The sequence below is a fragment of the Lactuca virosa genome, chromosome 6 (genome assembly GCF_052849685.1).
Source record: "Lactuca virosa cultivar CGN04683 chromosome 6, Lactuca_virosa_CGN04683_v6, whole genome shotgun sequence".
NCBI lineage: Eukaryota > Viridiplantae > Streptophyta > Magnoliopsida > Asterales > Asteraceae > Lactuca > Lactuca virosa.
Window position 1 is genome coordinate 38,735,067 of NC_136431.1, and position 20,534 is coordinate 38,755,600.

The 20,534-nt window shown below is 35.9% G+C and overlaps 1 non-coding gene across 1 annotated transcript; it reads left to right on the forward strand.

The window, feature by feature from the left end:
* The first annotated feature begins 4,853 nt into the window (after positions 1–4,853).
* Positions 4,854–4,960, forward strand: LOC145122879 (small nucleolar RNA R71). Its single transcript, XR_013714779.1, has one exon. It is a non-coding gene; the product is annotated as a small nucleolar RNA R71 (small nucleolar RNA).
* The last annotated feature ends 15,574 nt before the right edge of the window (positions 4,961–20,534 follow it).

The window sequence follows — 20,534 nt, forward strand, 5'->3', positions numbered from 1 at the left end:
GCACTTTGGTGTAAAAAGGTACCAAATTTGAGTTACCACAATGTTTGGGGTTGCAGAGCAGTTATAAGGCTCACTGAACCCAAACAGAAAACATTGGGTGAAAGAGGTATAGATTGTATCTTCATTGGATATGCTAAGCATTCCAAAGCTTATAGATTTATGTTTTATAATCTAATGACTCCGTGTCTATGAACACTGTTATAGAGTCTACAGATGCTATATTTGATGAAGAAAGGTTTACATCTATTCCAAGGCCAAGGGACATGATTCAACAATCTTCCAGCAAGAGTACACCTCAAGTTAAAGATGTTTCTGATGGTACAAGTTCTGTGCCAGAACTAGAAGGAGTACTAGAGCTAGAAAAACTACATCTTTTGGATCTGACTTTCAACTATGTGGTACAAGCTCTGTGCCAGAACTTAGAAGGAGTACTAGAGATAGAAAAGCTAAATCTTTTGGATCTAAGTTTCAACTATGTTCAGTTGAAGGAACAAGGGATGAGACTGTGTATCAACATCAACATTGTTTTAATATTAAGGAGGATACAAATACATTCAGTGAAGCTATGGCTTCTAGGGATGTTTATTTCTGTAAAGAGGAAATTCAAGATGAGATTGATTCTATCATGCATAAAAATACTTGGGTATTGTCTGCTTTACCTTTTGGTTGCAAGACATTAGGATGTAAATGGATCCTAAAATGGAAGATGAAGGTGAATGGCTCAATTGATAAGTATAAAGCCAAATTGGTTATCCAAGGCTTTAGGCAAAAATAAGGGATTTATTTCTTTGATATTTATGCTCCTATTGCCAGAATTTCCACTATCAGATTAATGTTAGCTCTTACAACTATACATAATCTTGTGATTCACCAAATGGATGTGAAAAACTACATTCTTGAATGGGGACTTGGATGAGGAAACTTATATGAAACACCCTGAAGGGTTTGTGATGCCAGGAAATAAACACAAAGTCTGCAAGTTTAAGAAATTGTTATATGGTTTGAAACAAGCACCAAAACAATGGCATCAAAAGTTTGATGATCTTGTCTTGTCTAATGTTTTTGCATTAAACCAAGCTGAAAAGTGTGTATATAGCAAATTTGATGCTTCTGGTAAAGGAGATATAATTTGTTTATTTGTGGATGATACATTGATTTTTGGTATTGATTTGGAAAAAGTTAACAAAACCAAGAAATTCTTATCATCTAGTTTTGAAATGAAAGACCTGGGGGGAGGCAGAAGTAATTCTTGATTTAAGAATTAAACAAGGAAACAATGGGATTTCAATTTCTCAATCTCATTACATTGAGAAGATTTTGAAAAAAGTTTAATTTTTGAGAATTATAGGTCCTAGTCTTAAGCTTCTACCAAATAAAGGATCTTCAGTGTCTCAACTTGAATACTTAAGGGCTATTGGTTGTCTGATGTATGCCATGACTAATACTAGGCCTGATGATACTTTTAATAATTATGTGCTAGTTTATCCTACTAATGAAACTATTTATTACCTAAGGCATTGTACCTTGTTGAAAATAGTATAGCTTAATAGACAGGTATCGAACACATGGAACGAAATGTTTAGCTAATTTTTATCAAAAGCATGGACCACAAAAAGGAGTCCTTTTCGGTAGTAGTATAATTTCTTGAACCAGATTTAGAGTCTTTCATGCATAATATATGGGTTGAAAATGCTTATCAACCCTTTGTCCAAGAACAGCTCCAACTGCATAGTCACTTGCATCACACATAAGCTCAAAAGGAAGGCTCCAATTTGGGGCGATCATGATAGGGGTACTAGTCAATTTCTCTTTCAATAGTTGAAAAGCTTCAAGTCATTCTTTGGAGAAATCAAATGTAGCATCTTTCAAGAGAAGTTGAGTTAATGGCCTTGTGATTATAGAGAAATCCTTGATGAATCAGTGGTAAAATCCCACATGGCCTAGAAAAATTCTCACCCCTTTTACATTTGTTGGAGGTGGTAATTTGGCTATTGTATCCACCTTTGCGTGATCCACCTCTATCCCCAATTTTGAGACTTTGTGTCCCAATACAATTCCTTCTTTAACCATAAAGTGACATTTCTCCCAATTTAAGACCAAGTTGGTCTTTCCACATCTTGCTAACATTAAGTCAAGTTTGGATAAGCAATCTTTAAAAGAAGAGCCAAAAACCGAAAAATCGTCCATGAAGACCTCCATAAAATTTTCAACCATGTCGTGGAAGATTGTCGTTATGCACCTTTGAAATGTGGCTGGTACGTTACATAACCCAAATGGAATTCGTGTATAAGCAAAGGTCCCACTTGAGCAAGTGAACGTGGTTTTTTCTTGGTCTTGAGGATCGATAGGAATTTGAAAGTATCCTAAAAAACCATCTAAAAAGCAATAGTAGAGATGACCGGATAATATTTCGAGCATTTGATCAATAAATGGTAAAGGAAAATGGTCTTTGCACGTAGCATCGTTTAGCTTATGATAATCGATGCACACACGCCAATCAGTTACCGTTCTTGTTGGAATGAGCTCGTTTTCTTCGTTAGTGACTACCGTCATTCCTCCTTTTTTATGTACCACGTGCACCGGACTCACCCATTGGCTATCAGATATTGAATAAATGATACCAGCATCCAAGAGTTTGACTACCTCTTTCTTCACTACTTCTTGCAAGTTTGGCTTTAATCTTCTTTGACGTTAAACTACTGGCTTAGCTCCTTCTTCTAGGTTGATTTTATGCAAACAATATGCGAGACTAATTCCCTTGATGTCAGTAATCTTCCATGCTATGGCATTTTTTCGTTTCTTGAGTACTTCTACAAGGCTTTCTTTTTCATGTTTAGCGAGATCAGATGCTATGATGACTGGTTTCTGGTGTTCTTCTCCCAAAAATGCATACACCAGATGTTTGCGCAAAGCTTTGAGCTTAATTTTTGGCTTTTGTTCAGTGACCACGACGTGGGCATCCTGCCACGTCGTGGTGTCACAGCTTTTTTACATCTGATCGTGAAAATTTAGAGGACCACGTCGTGGTGTCAGTGCCATGTCGTGGTTTTTCTTCAGCCTCTTTTTTCATTTCGTTGTACTCGCTCTCTTCCAGTAGCTTCTCTAACTATTGAATATTAAGTTTTACATCAAAATCTCTTTCTTTTAGTACCATATATATCCCTCGATTTCTTTTTCTTTCCAACCTCCAAGCTCCTTCTCTAGTAATTCATCAAACACATCAACTGAGAAAGCCATATCATCAGTTATCCTTGAGTGTTGGATTTCTCTATTAACTTAAAAATTGACCACTTCATCTCCAACTCGAAGAGTGAGTTTGGACTCTCTAATATTAAACCAAGGCTCGGCCGGTGCTCAAGAAGGGCCTTCCAAGAATGATTAGGAATTGTTCATCTTCCTTCATATCTAAGACAATAAAATCCACGGGAAAAACAAACTTGTCAACTTTCACTAATAAATCTTCACATATTCCTCTTGGAAAGGTCATTGTCTTGTTTCCTAATTGGATGATCATACGGACTGGTCTTGGTTCGGGGAGATCAAGCTTCTTAAAGAATGAATATGGCATCAAGTTAACACTTGCTCCCGAGTCGGAAAGAGCGTGGCTAGTTGCTAGATTTCCAAATTGACATGGAAGTGTTAAGCTTCTCCGATCACCCATCTTCTTAGGTAGCATATTTAACATTGCAGCCGAGCAGGTTTCCTTTAGTACTACCTTCGACATCCCTTCCATATTCTTTCGATTAGTTAAGAGATCTTTTAAAAACTTTGCATTTTTTGGCATTTGGGTTAAAGCTTTAAGGAACGGAATATTGATTTCAAGGGACTTGATATGATCTAAGAATTTCAGATAGTCTTCAACATTCTTTTCTTGTCTTGCTTTACTTGGAAAGGCAGCAGTGGGCGGTATGGATTAACATGATCAGAAGTCTTCTTTTCAGATTCTTGCCACGTCGTGGCGTCAGCACCACACCGTGGCGACTATTCAGTTTCTTTTCTTTGACTTTCTTCTCGATTTTCCTGCTCAACATTCGGGTTGTTTCTATCAATGGGAGTCACATTGTAACAATTTTCCCACTTCTAGTTGTTATAGCTTGGATGTGAGCTCCCTTTGGGTTTTGTTCAGTGTTTCTTGGAAGTCCTCCCAGTGATCTTTCATTGAATTGTTTAGCTAGTTGCCCAAGATTCTTTTCGATGTTGAGGATTGAAGCTTGTTGATTTCTTAGTAAAAATTGATGATCTTTCAATAAAGCTTGTTGTTCTCTAATTGCTGCTTTGGTTTCCTCATGCCTTTTTCGGACGCAGCTGCAAAACGAGTAAGCATTGACTCGAAATCTGGTTTCTTTTCAGGAGCTAGTTCCTCTCTTTGGTAAAAGCCTCTTCCTTTTTGTTCATACTTATCTTCCTTGGCTTTCTTGTACTCATCATAAGGTAACCATGTCTTCTTGGGCCTTCTCTAATCTTCATCATATCGATCACCGCTCGAGTAGAAAGCTTGAACCTTTCGATTTCCATTTTCATCAAGATCACAGTCTTTGGTTAGATGCGGCCCATTACAGTTTTCAGACCCCACTCACATAGTATGGATTCTTTGATCCATTTTAGTCATCCTCCTATCCATATTTTGTAGCATTTCCAAGACGGATGACATGTCCTCCGATGTTGAATTTTCCGTTCCCCTTGCTACATCATTCCGCGGGTTGTGGTACTCTCTTGAATGTGTAGAAAATTCTTCAATAAGCTCCTTAATTTCAGCGAGATTCTTCTTGGTTAATGGTCCTTGAGAATCAAGGAGTTGACTTGTCGTAACATTTACCCCGTCATAAAATATGGAAACTTCTTGTTGCATATTAAGATCGTTTTGGGGGAAATTTCGAAGTAGTCCCTTGTAGCGCTCCCATGCTTCAACTAGCGACTCACCCACTTGTTGCTCAAATTTGGCTATGGCCTTTTTGAGTTTAGCCACCTTCGAGGGTGGGCAAAATTGTTCCAAGAATTCCTCACGCATTTTTGCCCATGTAGTGATTGCGCCAGGAGGAAGTGCCTTCAACCAGTCCTTGGCAACTCCTTTGAAGGTGACCGGAAGCATTTTCAACAACACCGTTTCGTGCGGAAGATTCAGAATGTTGAAGTAGTCAGTGATGTCGTTGACTTCATCAAGATGTTTATAGGCATCTTCATGATCCTTTCCGGTGAATGGAATCTCTTTTAGCGCAGCAAGGATGTGCCCCTTGAGTTCAAATGTGGCAGTGGCTGGAATGGTGGGTTGCACAAGCCGCGAACCGGTGTCTTCACTAATTCTTTTCTTTTATGCCTCCATGGAAATGTCGGCAATGTCCGCCATGATGTTGTCGTTTTTCTCTTTCTTATTCGCTTTCTTTTTCTAATTCGTTGTTGCCTTCTTCCTTGTCAGTTTCGTAATAAACGTCCTCTTTCGTAGGATTGTTCTCAATGCTTCCGTCTTTCGGGGTTTTGCTGGATTCTCCCACTTGCTTTCCTTTCTTCTTACTAAAAACCGATTTGAGATTCTTGAAAGGTGACTTCTTTGGTGTGTTTGATTCTTCTATGGTTTTATCCATCTTTTTATGAAAAGTGGACTTCGGGTCTTCAAGTGGTGGAATCAAAGGTGTGTTGGATCCACGGGTCATAAGTCACTGCAACAAAAACAAATAAAACGCCTTAAAGGAACAAAAACAAAAGCTGAAAATTAACTGTTATGACACCAAAACATGGTGTTAATGACCACAACGTGGTGGGTCAAACAGAATAAAAAGCTAATACGAAAATTTAAAAGCAAATAGAAGAAAAAATCCTAATAAAATAACAGATTCAAATTAACTAAAAATGGACCGTTCCCCGGCAACGGTGCCAAAAACTTGATGCTGTTAATAATTATATACTAGTTTATCCTACTAACAAAACTAATTATTACCTAAAGCAGTGTACCTTGTTGAAAATAGTATAGCTCAATATACAGGTATTGAACACAGGGAACAAAATGTTTAGCTAATTTTTATCTACTACTAACTAAATTACTAATAATTTCAGAAAAAGGGTATTCTCTAGTTTTGCAAGACTAGAAACTTAATTAACAAAACTAAACTAACTATCAACTATTAAGGCAAATATTAAACTAAATCAAAAAGCGCAAACGGCAAGTTAAATCAAGGTAATTGAGAGACTTTCATTTAGCTTCGTATTTACATGCTATTATGGTTGATTTATGCGATTGCAATGGATTATTGTTTCATTGGTTACCGATTTCTAAAATGACTAGGTTAATTTTCACTAATCCTAATCCTTTAGCAAACAAGTTCATTCATACGGTGATCAGGTGGATAAACTAACAAGTTTACTAGTGTTCATTTTGAGTTAATTTAGACTTATAACGAATTGATTAATTTTGTTTATTAGCTCAATTCAATATATGATTGGTCTTCATATATTAGCTCCTACGATTATTTACACACTTTTCTATTTAACCCTAGGTTTTGTTCAAAACTTTAGTCCTACAATTTTGCAATTCACAAAATCAGAAGACTCAAATTCAATTAAGAAAGATGGTCATACAAACTTAATTAAATTCAACAATAAATAGAGAAAGCAGTTATGATAATCATGGAAGGTTCTTTAATAAGCAAAATTAACAAATAACCAATAAAACTTAATCCAAACCATAAATCAAACCATGAATAGTTAAGCAACCTTACACTAAACGAAAGTCATAGGGTTTTATCCCATGATTTCAGTAATCAAACACATAGAAACGAAATTTAATGTAATAGACATGATTAAACCTAAGTAGAAAGTCATAATTTAGAGTTGTATTGCCTTAATGCTCCCAATTCCAAAGCTATAATCGACTTCTTAACTTCCAAGCTTCAAAATCAGATACTTGGCCTTCAAAAATCGATAATTTCTTCCAGAAAAAGTACCAATTTCGGAGGAGAATGGCAAGTATTTATAGTTTCCCGAAAAACAGATCACCACGACGTGGTAAGGCCACCACGTTGTGGTCTTCGTTGTCATCCTGTATTCAGCAAGTCTACTTACACTACAAGAAAAAGACCCTTTTACGACGCGCAAACCACGACACTCATTGATTTATGTTACGCAAAAGAGTGTGACATTAAAAAAGTGTCATCTCGTCAAAAAATTTAAGGATTTAGGTCACGCATTATTGCGTGCCCTTAAATTAGTGTCATAAGAAAAAAAAATGAAAAACATGGAGGGCGTTGTATCTTAAATGCGCGTCCTCTATAAGTGTCGCTTTATAATTTTAATGAAAGGCGCGTTTAGTAGATAGGGGGAAAATGAAATCCCCAAAATTTTGTAAACCCGACTTCTTTTTTTATCCTCCACTTTTGTTTCCCTCTTGCCCTAATTACGATGCTATCAGTTTCGCCACAGAGTTCCGCCGTTCCAAAATCGCAGATGATAAGTTTCCATCGAAGAAGACGACTGTAAAACACAATCATGGTTTTCGATTAGGAATCGGTAGGGAAGCATGATAAAATGGGGATGAATCGTGTACCTTTGAAAGATCTAACTCCCGAAGAACAAAAAACCCTGACTCTCAATCTACTCAAGAACATGGATCCCAATGATTCGCATAGGATAAATCACGAGGTCAAATCGTGGTTGAAGTCATGTACAAACCCTTCGGAGAAGACCAGATGCTGACTGACATTGAAGAAGTTAGTGCGATGCAGAAAGCTCCGGTGGGAACTCCGGAGGGCGGCGACTTGCTTGTTGTTATAATCCATGAAGGCGAAGATCTCGAAGGAAAACATCATACAAATCCTTCCGTTCGTGTGCTTTTCCATGGCGAAGAAAAAAGAACTAAGGTTTGTTTCCCCAATTCAAAATTGACGCTAATTGCTTCTTAAATTGCATGTTATTTTACAGTTTTTTGGGTGATTTACAGCTGATGAATTTTGTAAACCCTAAACTTCGATTGTATGATATAGGGTTTTAATTCTTCTGTTTTTTTCAGGAATCTTTGGGTTATGTTCGAAATTGTCACTGGAGGAAGTAAGGGTAGTGGAAGATGATGAAGGGCCTTCAACGGTGCTTTGTTTATTACACTGTACGTATCAATTCTAGAGTTCTTATAAAAAAATTAGGTCATTTGTACCCTTGTAAGCAAGCATTTAGATTATTTACATGCTTTTCACTATGAACTTTTTAAATATAATTTATGTTTGATGTTCCTATAGGAGGTTTGAGGGGAATTCTTTTGAAGGTTCAATACCACCTTCATTTTCTAATCTGACCCTTTTACAGGAGGTTTTAGGTCATCTGTACCCTTGTAAGTAAGCCTTTAATATAATTTCATTTGTCTGCTTAATGTGGATGTTCATGTGGGTGTCTCGTGTTAATTCTCTCTTTTTCCTTGCTGGTATAATTTCATTTGCAGGATGCAGAAACTTGCAAAGGAATTGGGAGTTGTTATACATGTGAGCTTCTTTGAGGAAGCAAATAATGCACATTACAAATCAGTAGCCATAATTGATGTTGTTGGAACTATTCTTGGAATATATAGAAAATCCCACAGCCTAGATGGACCAGGTTTAATATATTCTTATCATTTATTAAATAAGCAAATATCTCTTAAATTTTATGTAAGTTTAATTAAAATAAATAGTCCCTTGTTTTTTTTCAGGATACCAGGAGAGATTCTACTTCAATCCAGGTGACACTGGCTTCAAGGTCCGTTTTTTATACAATCATACCCATGTTTCATATTAAATCCACACTTTGACTTTTCAATGTAAGGGTAAGATAGTCATTTAGTCTTTTGATGATTTATATTTTATTGTGCAGGTGTTCCAAACCAAGTTTGCTAAGATAAGCGTGGGTATGAATTTCTCAATCCTTTTACCTAATTGCTCTCCTCCCAACACGTTAAAATTGATGAATTTTGTGAATTTTTTTTCTTGTAATGTAAGGATAAGATGGTCATTTTAGTCTTTTAAGATGATTTATTCAGTCTAGAAAAGAAACAATTCTTATATATACAACACTTTAACCAGACAGACATCATTATCAGTTCAACCACTTTTATAAAAAAAAGTAGCAACAATATCTTTTGATTTTTTTGGCACTAACACTTGGATGATGCTTAATTTGACTTGCTGTTGGAGAGGGTAGTGGAGTGGGTTTGCTAAGTGTTGATTGTGTGTTTGATGGATGAATTGGTCCTGAGTTGTGGCTGGATACTAAAGGTGAGGAATGCAACAAATTATTGTCATTATTATTTGTTTTTTTGTGATGTTAGTGTTGGGAGAACATATGTATTTAGCTTTCGATCAGATGACTGCCTCATCTGTCTTGGGTCGCGCTCCATATTACTGCTTGCAGTAGAAGCAGAAAGTGGCGCTGATTTGCATTTGCTACCTGGATTCACCTCTACACAAAATGTAGATGAGTTCCATAGGGGTTTCCTCTGCTCCTCCATGTTTGCCTTTACTGCAACTTGTGGAAAGGTAATGTCTGCAACTTCCTAACAAAAACAAGATTTATTGGAGAAATGTAATTTTGAATTATTTTATTTTTAGATTTGAACTTCAGGGTAGAAATGTAATTTTGAACTTTAGGGTAGAAAATTAATCAATAGACAGTTTCTTCATAAAGATTTTTTCTTTCAAATTAACCATTGCGACATGTTAAAAATTTGTTGGATAAAGGCATCTCTTTTGTGAAAATGGTTTCTACTTTCATCATAAGCAGATGCTTAATTGTTGCAATCAACAGCCCCAATCATCACATACTGAGAAGGGAATAGAAAATGACTTCCTATTAGCTCTTGTTATTTTATGCATTCAATATGTTCTTGTTATATATAAACAATAAATCTTTGTTGTTTTTTTCAAGTTTTTTTTGCAGATATACAAGTGTTGCATTCTTCATTTCAATTGTTAGTTGTACTACTAATGATGTAAGCTGCTAATAAAGGAAATGGAAGAAGCCGCATGAAATAGATTTTTTGTATGAAACACAGAGTAGATTAGATGAATGCAAATTTATATATTGTAAAAAATAGAATTGTATGACATTAAATTTTATGCAATGGATTGTATTTTTTGTATATGGTATTTTATTTCTATTATGAGACATTAAATGCAAATTTAATTTAAAAATTAATAAATATATAAATATATTTTTTTTAAACATTTAAATTTACGATACGCAAAAATGTTTGTCATCTTCATTTATGACATGGCCTTTCTTGAGAGGGGTTTTAATGATACGCATTACGTGTCATAAATGCGCGTCGTCTATAGACGACACGCAAAAGCGTGTTGTCTCTTGTTATGACAGGGCCTTCCTTGACATGCATTTGCGTGTCGTCTGAGCGTTTTACGACACGCATTGTGCGTCATAAAAGGCTGTTTTTCTAGTAGTGTTAGTTAATCGGGAAAGTCCAAATGGTCACGTCTTGGGAAGGTCACCTCGACGTGGAGAGTGTATTTTTTCTTCAATTTAACGTCTTCTTTCAAACTCCTAGCTTACAGCTTCATTGTTGCTCCAAGCATGTCCTTTACCCCTACAACACAATACATAACAAATTAAGTACCTTTTGTTCTATAAAGGGCATAAAAATAATTAAAAAAATTAAGATATGATGTAGAATTATATGTATAGATATGCACATATCAAAATACACCACACGTATTATTTGCTTGCCCCCAAGCAAATTGATTTTTATTATCTCACCAATATCGCATAAAACAATCCATTTCAAACCTAGCTATTATCCTAAGACCGCAATGCATGCATTTGTGTCTATGATTCCTAAAAACTTCTCATTCCTAAATACTCACAATCCATGTGAACCTTAATCCCTTAGCTTATATGAAACTCATTTTTGCACCCTCCGAATTCATCCCCATAAATCTTTCTTAACCTCAAGGTATTTTTGGTTAAACTACCAAGCATAAATAAACTCTAGAAAAATTACAAGTTGATACCACAGTGGAGCTCTTTGAAATTCATCTCTTCGTTGATATTTTCCTTTCAATTATTTGAATTCACCATCTTTTTGTTTGATTTTTGGCATGTTCAACTTTTTAAATTTCTTCAGAATTTTTGATCTTTGGATTTCATACTTTTTCAGCTCCAAAATTCTTTAACTTTTTGGTAATTTGTCTCTCTCTCTCTCTCTCTCTCTCTCTCTCTCTCTCTCTCTCTCTCTCTTTCTTATTTTTTTTCTTTTTTTAATATATATATATATATATATATATATATATATATATATATATATATATATATATATATATCACTTTTTTCATTCAAATTCTACATGCTTAAGCAAGGAGCTTAACTTCAACCTTTATTGGTTAGAGGCATTAGTCTAAGTGCAATAACTATATAAGCTCTCCTGGATAGAGTTCAAGTACGGGCTGCAAAACGTATTATGCCATAAAATGATTATCTTTCATATCTCATGGCTTTTCATTAATAATGGGAAGCCACAAATACACTATAACATGTGTTGTCTCGGGTAAACATTTGGGCTCTCATCGGATCATCCCATCCAATACTAGCAAAAATTTAATTAGCTAGGTTTTCCTAAATTAAACTATTATTTCAAGTCTATATTAATGCATGTTTGTGAAAACTAGCAATGCAAATTTTGAAAAATCAAATGGTTTTCTCTTTAATGCAATACACCCCCTACCCCACACTTATTAGATGCAATGCCTACATTGCATGCTATACAAGACATAAAATTAAAGAGGGAGAAAAATGAGCAGACTCCCCTGGGATAGTAGATGCATCGTAAACCGTGTTGCGTGTATATAGGATCGCATGCTCATAAGTGTGAAAACGGAAGTGGTTGAACGCTACGGAATTTAACTTTCGCAAATGGACACGTGTACATCATAATGTCGAGGATAAGACTTGAAAATCTGACTCGAGAAGGCACCGCATCGTGGTAATATGGAACACATCGTGGTGGGCTTGCTACAAAAAAATTTCCGTCTTCTGTGAGCGACATCATGTCGTGGTATAGGGTACCACGTCGTGGTGGTCATTATTTGGCAAAAATACGTGTTTTCTGCATCAAATATCTATAGTATGATTCGTGAGCTCATCATGAATCGTGTGATATTTTTTGAGTTTGTGAAAACTCAGTTAAAATTGGCCGATCAGCTAACCAAAGGGTTAGCAAGAGATCTTTTGCACAAGGCGACTGTAGGGATGTGTTTAAAGTCCATTTAAAATCTTTTATATTGAGATACCCAATTCCCATCTAATGTAATATTATATGTTGAATTCAATGTGGAAAGCTTAATATCTAATGTTTGGAACACATTATTTTCATCATACCAAGGTATGTGTTCAATACTGCAAGTAAAGGAGGTTGAAATTTTATTTCTTAATAGTTATTTGAAAAATTGCTTTTGCAGGTGCAAGAACAAAAGAACTACCTATATAAGCATGAAGTTTAGCTGCTTCAAGAAGTTGGGACTTAACTTTGATATTCTTATGAATGATGGGACACAAACTAGTAAAATATAGTGTCAAGTTAGCAATTATGAGAATGTAAATTGTTGCGTATATTAACTTCATGTATTCACTTGGATAGAAAGGGTTTAATCCATAATGACACCCTGATATTCGAATATTTCGAATGAATAATATACTAATGTGTAATTCAATCATCACGATATTTCATTTATGCATTAGTTTGTTGTATTTATGTTTTGTTTTTAAGTTAATCAAGATTACCCTTAAATGGGGGGGGGGGGATTTGTTGGTGAATTGTTTCACTAAGTGTATTTAAGTGTAACGGATTGACTTGTTGACCAAAATTAATTTTGATGAGTAATAAAAAAGTAAGGAAGGTGTGGAGTATAACACTTTGGAACTTTTGTATCGGGTTGGATCACATTGGGTGGATCGCATCGGATAGCAAGTTAATGTTTAATTGCGATCGTTCACAACTCGTTGGAACGATATGCATTAGAACGATCCTTGCAATTTCATCGAAATGATCCTTGATGGATCACATCACATCAGAATGACCCGTATCGGAATGATCGCAATGAAATTGTTTTTGCAACCATGAATCGCAACAAGCTTGCATCAGAATGAGTGCATTTTGGTGCTTTACCCATCGGTTCATTGTTTTATCTAATGGTTAAAACGATTGTTTTTGTGTGAGGTTTGACTACTGATGACAGTTTTTTTGGGACACACTTCGGTTATACTTTTATCCATTGGTTAAATACCCATTTTGTATCGTTTTGAACGTTGTAAACTATTATGTAACCGTTTTTGGAAAAGAGACATATAAAAAGCAAGTTTGGTCAAACTTTATAGATATGGTACATTTCGTTGAAGAATACAATGGACAAATCAAAATTTCTCTTTCTCTTTTCTTGTTCTCAAAGTTCTGAGTATTATCCAATTGAGTATTTGGGAGTACCACCCAAATACTTCAATTTGAAAGTGTTAAACACGATCTTAGAATATACAAGTTCCTTTAATCCCAACTCACCAACAGAAATAGAAGCATAATTCTAACAATGTATCCTTTTATACAGGATGTATTATGCTACAATGGTTTGTTAGGTTTGATTGATCTGTATGATTAGCTGTATTGCTAGTTATCATTTATCTATTGAATATGCCGGCATAGTGCGGTTGGGTTGAGGTGGTACAGCTTTGTGTCGTAGGTCAACAAACTCATGGGAAATCTAGTCGGGAGACTGTGGGCCCACAGGCAATCCAGTCGGGATATTGTGGGCCACGGGCAATCCAGCCGGGATATTGTGTGCCCAAGGGCATTCCAGTTGGGAGGCTGTGGGCCCAAGGGCATTCCAATCGGGAGATTGTGGGGCCGGTGTGCATGCTCTTTTTATATATTGTTGTGTGGGGTATTTTGGGGGAAACTCACTAAGCTTTGGCTTATAATTGTTGATTTCAATGTTTTTAGGTAGTTCTGATGATAGGGGCAAGGCGTCAACATGATTTCACACATCTTCTTATTATTTTACGTTTGAGAGACTGTTGATACTCTGATTTTCTATGGATTTACTTTGAAAACAATGGTTGATTATCCTATGGTTTTATAAAAATGTTTTATTAAAAATGAAAAATTTTGCCATGATTTTTGGGATGTTAGTTCCCATAAGAACTCTATAGTTAAGCGTGCCTGGGCGGGAGCAATTTAGGAATGGGTGAACCGATGGGAAGTTTTCGTGCTGGGAGCCCAACGCGGACAATATTATGATACGTGCTAGAGGGGGATGTTACATGTGACATCCCCATTTTCACGGCCAGAAAAGACCGATTTTGTTTATGCTTGTTTGAAAATCAGAGTAACATTTTAAATAAAAGTGTTGCGGAATTTGTCCCAAAACAAAATATGATAAAGATTTATCAAAAGCATTTCCAAGGAAATGTATTTCATTAAAAGACTCGGGATGTCATGTTCGATACAGATCAAAAGCATAAACAGTACAACATAAGCCTTACTACATTATTTCATATCTACAGGCCTATATCCATAATCCCTCATCCAAAACATCACATCTATGCTCGAGCGCCACTACCTGTAATACATAAAACTGAGTGGGTCAGGTTTGGGAGCCTGGTGAGCACATAGGGTTTTCAACCCACAATAAATAAGTTTATTAATTTCATCAACCAACAATAACCCGATTACCCGTTCCCGTTATCCTCACTTTACGTCCCTAAACACCTATCATAAGGGACCTAGCCTAAGGATCATCATCGGGATGGACACTACTGCTAAGGGGGTTCCTCATCAATAAATATCCTAAAGGTAACCATGAGGGGGATGAAGTACACCGGTGAACACATCGTTCACAAACACCTACAGGTTGCGAGCCTGCTAGCGTTCCACTGGACTGTCTAGAAGAGTCTGTGGTCGTCATCTATACTCCGCTAGATGACTGGATCACCAAAAACATCGAGGCCTCTCATCATTTTATCACACATCGTCATATTACATCTACCCATGTTTTACCCAAACATTTTTGTAGATATAAAATACATATACAGTTTAAATCATGAAAAACGTGTATAAAAATCATTCATCCAACATAGATAGCAAGTATTCAAATAATATACACACATAGCACGTAATTTACATAAAATACTTCATATCTATGTGTAAGATGAAAGTAACTATGCACTCACCTGATTAGGTGGTGACTCGGTACTCGAACAACACTTCGTTATCTCAAAACAATTTTTCCTTGATCAAAACCTAGTATTAATACCACTAGAGTTTAGTTTTAACGTTAACCGCGACTAATTAATAGTCTAGCTATTATTATTATTATTATATAAGCGTTAAATAACACTCAATATAACTCATAATAATAGCCCAAATAATTATTTTAAGGACCTAATAACATTACTATAATTATTTAAAAGTTATATTAAAAATTGCGTAGGCGTAGCTCACTTACAACAGATTTTAAAGAAAACCGGGCTTTGCTCGGAGCAGCGTTTCCGAACTGAAAGACCCTTTTTCTCGGGACTCCGGGAGCCTCGGGGCTTCCTTTAGGTGCTATGGATTTTTCCTAGGGTTTTAGGGGGTTAAAATAGGCTAGAGAGAGAAAGTAAGTTAGAGAGAGAAGTGAATTGGTGTGAATTTTCCGGGAAATCTCGCAGCTATTTATAGGCTGCTGAACTTCGGACCTACGCTGCGCGTTCAGCAAGTTACGCGGGGTGTAACTTCGGATAGGGTACAGGTGGCGAGGCTTCGGTGGGGCTACGTGGCCATCTCTCGGACCGCACAAGATCAAGTACGCCGGGCGTACCCAATTTCGAATGCGGGGCGTAGCGAAGGGGCGACGTGTCCTTCATCCGAAGCGAGACCGTGGGGAGCAAGCAACGGCTAGGATCTTGCCACGTCATCACAGTTTCGCAAATTGCACTCTCGACTTTAAAAATTCGTAACTTTCACATACGAGCTCCGTTTTCGACGTTCTTTATATCCACGCGTAGGCAGGAACGTACTCTACAACTTTCATTTAAACTCCGTTGGCTAATTTTGACTTTATTTTAAAAGTTATATTTTTAACAGGCCGGGACAGGATTGGTCTGTTAAAAATTCATAACTTCTTCATCCGACGTCCATTTCCGTCTGTCTTTTTATCGTTGTGGTACTATTAACGAGATCTTCGATTCTCGTTTAGTATGTGTCGGCTAAAAACCGCTCGATCTAATATTCGAACTTCAGGTTGTACACTGCTAAGCCGAAACTTCGAAAAATCATAACTTCCTCATACAAAGTCAGATTTGGGCGTTCTTTTTATGGACGCTCTCGGTTTAACGTTTTCTACGACTTTCGTTTTGATCGCTAAGGCTAAAACTCGCTCTATCGTAAATTCACTATTTACGCTCCCCGGTATCGTGCCGGTTCCATCACGAAACTTCGACGGGTCATAACATCTTCGTTATAACTCGGATTTCAGCGTTCTTTATATCTCCGGAATCCTTGTTTCGACCACTACAAATTTATGTAAAGATATCGGGCTTATCTCATACTTTAATTTTGACGCTTATTTTTATCCTTTATTTATTATACATTTATAAATAAGTAATAAGCACATAAATGCAAATAATTCACATAATACTCAAATATTTCATCTTTATTACTTCAAAAGAGTTACAATAGTTGACCTAGACTATTACATCGTCTAAAAATGCTTAGCGCTGAAACACGGACGTTACATTACACTTCTTGACTGATGATGATTCGAGTTTCTTCTTGCTTAATTTCAATGCCAAGGTAGTAAGTTAATTTTACAAGATCTGACATTTCAAAATTCTTTGACATCCTTAAACCTTTTAATCATTGTTAAACTTGTACATGTGATAAATAAATCATCAACATAAACTGTCAATATCAGTAAATTTGTGCCTTCGTTTTTCTGATACACTGATGGTTCTTTCTTGCACTTTTTAAATTTTATTTTTTAGAATTCCATCAAGCTTCATGTTCCATGCTCTAGGTGCTTATCTTAGACCATATAGTACCTTCGTGAGTTGATATACTTTATGCTCATTGCCTTTCTTTATATATACCTACGGTTGTGTCACATAAACAATTTCATTCAAATCACCATGCAAGAACATTATTTTAAATTCTAGATCGTTTTGATTCGAGCTACTAGAGCAAATACTTCTTGAAAATCAACTCCTGATTATTGCACATAACCTTTAGCAACTAACCTTGCTTTATACTTGTTAATAGTGCCATCCACATTTTTATTTAGTTTGAACACCCATTTGAGACCAAATGGTTTCACCCCCATAGGCTTCTCTACAAGCTTCTATGTATTGTTTTGTTTATTGAGTAGATCTATGCATTCATGGCTTTGACCCAATCTAATTGCTTCTTTTCTTCTTCACCAGTTACTGGTTCATCAATGGCTTCTAACAGAAGTTCATCGAGTTCATCAAGATCAAACACATAATCTTAAAATCATTTTGGAGGTACAATTGTTCTTGAAGGCCTTTGCATACCGGTGACTATTTGTGTTTCTTGTTGTAATTGGTTTTGTTCATTATTTTCATCATTAGCTAGAATAAGTTGATCTTCATCTTCTTGCTCATTCATGTCGAACTCGATTTCAATATCTGATTCGTTTGAATCTGCTTCGTCAAAATTGTTATTTGTATAGATAATTTAGTTGTCCCATGGTATTATGAATGAACCTGGTTCTTCAATATTGGTTCCTGCATTTGTATCCCAATCCCACCCTTTGGTTTCATAAAAATAACGTCTCAAATTATAATTATTTTTTGTGTCGTTGGGTTAAGTAACCGGTAGGTCTTCGTACCCAGTTCAGAACCACGGTGAACAAGTGGTTTTAATCTTGTATCCAACTTCTTTAGATTTACAGGTCCAACTTTTGTCTATGCTAGACACCTAAATATTCAAAAATTCTCTAAATTTGGTTTCTTCTTCTTGAGTCTTTTGTATGGAGTTTCATCAACTAGGACCCGTGTCTAGACGTTATTGATCAAATTTGGTGAGTGATTTACCGCTTCTCCCTACAAGTAGCTTGGAACATTCATAGCCTTCATTAGGCTTATTGTTATCTCCATAAGTGTCCAGTTTCTTCGTTCTACCACCCCGTTTTGTTGAGGTGAGTATGGGGCGGTAAGATGGCGTTTGATATCGTTTTGTTCACAGAAGTTGTTAAAATCGAGTGAGGTGAACTTTCCTCCTTGATCACTTCTAAAAACCTTCAAATACTTTCTTGTTTCATTCTCCACTAAAGCTTTGAACTTTTTGAAGTTTCCAAACGCTTCACTCTTTTCTTTCATTGGATAACTCCACATATATCATGAGAAATCGTTAATTAATGTGAAAACGTACCTATTTTGTCCCATGGTAGCGGGAGTAAACGGTCCACATAAGTCGTTGTGTATAAGTTCCAATAACTGATTTGCTTTGTACGATGTCATGGTAGGAAACGATTTCCTTGTTTGCTTACCCACCAAGCAAGATTCACATAATTGATTCTCATGATTGAAGTGTGGTAATCCTTTGACATGACCTTTCCTTGACATCGTTTTCATTGACTCGAAATTGATGTGCCCAAATCTTGCATGCTATCACCGTGTATTCTCGCTAAGTTTTAAGTGAAGGAAAATGGGAATTATTATTTTTAATTTTACTTTATAAAGACGATTTGGAGTTCGTTGTACCATTATAAGTAGACAATTATTGGCATCATGCATAGTCAAATAGTTATCTTTCATCTGAATGTCACATCCAACTTCCGTTGCTTGTCCAAGGCTTATGATGTTATTCTAAAGATCCGGTATGTAGTAGATCTCCATCATCAACTGTTGCTGTCCCGTCTGTCCTTGGAAAAGAATATCTATGTTTCCTTAAATCTTCACACAAGAAATATCTCCAAATTTAACTCGCCTAGTTTTTCCTTCGTCAATTTCAGTAAAGAATAACCGATTTCCGTTCATATGATTACTTTCCTCATTACCTAGGTACCACACATATTTTTATTGTGATTCGTATCAAGACGGTATTGCTTGTTCTTCATTAAAGAACACAATTTCATGAAGGAATACAGTGGCATCATTGTCTTCGTTCTTTGTGAAATTTGCTTCTTGTAGTTGTTGGAGTTGTTCAGTACACTATGATACAAAGTGTCATGTCTTATCACATCGTAAATATATGGTCTTTCTTTTGTTTATGCTTTCACATCATATCATTAGATGAACACGATGGTTCTTTGACATTAAAAGATTTCCCTTTTTGATTACCATTACCTTGCCGTTCCTTCCCTTCCACTGTCCATTATTGTTGTCTTGAGTTTTTCAATTTTGTTGATCATTTTTAGTAAACAGTCGTTTTGATTGAATGTTTTATGCAGAATCATCATCTTTCACCCAGTCTTCGTAATCCTTCAGTCTTCCTACCACATCTTCAAATCTCGTGGCATTAAGGTTTAGAACCTGTTCAAGTGATGCAACAATATGTATAAACATGGATCATGGTAGAGTTTTAAGGAATTTATTTACAATTTTGGGTTCTTCTATTGTTTTTCTTAGTGTCGCTGCCTTTGATGCTAATCTGGACAACTTTCCTGCATACTGGGATATAATATGTGAAAGCTATCCAAACCATTTGAGTCCATCATCCCCACCAGAGAGTTGTATCAAAAGGATTTAAACGCTTAAAGTTGCACTACTATAAACTTTAACCCAAAGGGAGTTTATTTTAGGGTACGAGGTAAAAACATAAGATTCAGATATGATATATCGATTGAAGATAAGACACCTAGGCTGGTAGAGTAAAGGTGGATACCATTTAGATAAAGGTTCTGCTCCAGTGGGAAGTTAGTTATTAGTGGTTCTTTATGACATGATATTTATTTTAATGGGGGAAAAATACTTCCATTGAACCTTCACATTATTGATGCCAAGAGATTTTTGGTCTATAAACTTTATTAACGATTTAACCATAAAATAGTAGATTTATTCAAGGATGCACACCAACTGTCCTCAACATCACAAAACATCACATCTTCTAAGCATTGAACAATTTCTTTGAAGTTATCTAGAACCATACCTCTACAACCAAATCTAATAAGGTCGTTAGAGTTAATGATGGAGAATAGTTGTTTCAAGCGCATATAATGAGGGGATCGATTGTCGAAGGATTCAACATCTAGCTACCATTCCTTTGATGATCAAGTATGCAACTCATTGCCCACTTCTATTAGAATCATGGAAGGGATTGAAAATTTAAGAGATACATGATAAACCTAATCATTTATAACAAGGTTTAAGAACCAAATTGATTTACCATTACATATTTCTTAAGGGGCCTTAAATAGATTTGATGACTTTTGAGGTATACGTTGCAATCGACTAGTCGTTTGAAGTTATATTTTCTAACAGATTAAGGGTGTGTTTGACAACGATTTTTTAGTGATTTTGAAGCTTTTAGCTTTTAAAAAAGTTTGAATTGAAGAAAAACTTCATTTAGGAGTAGCATTTAAAGAAAA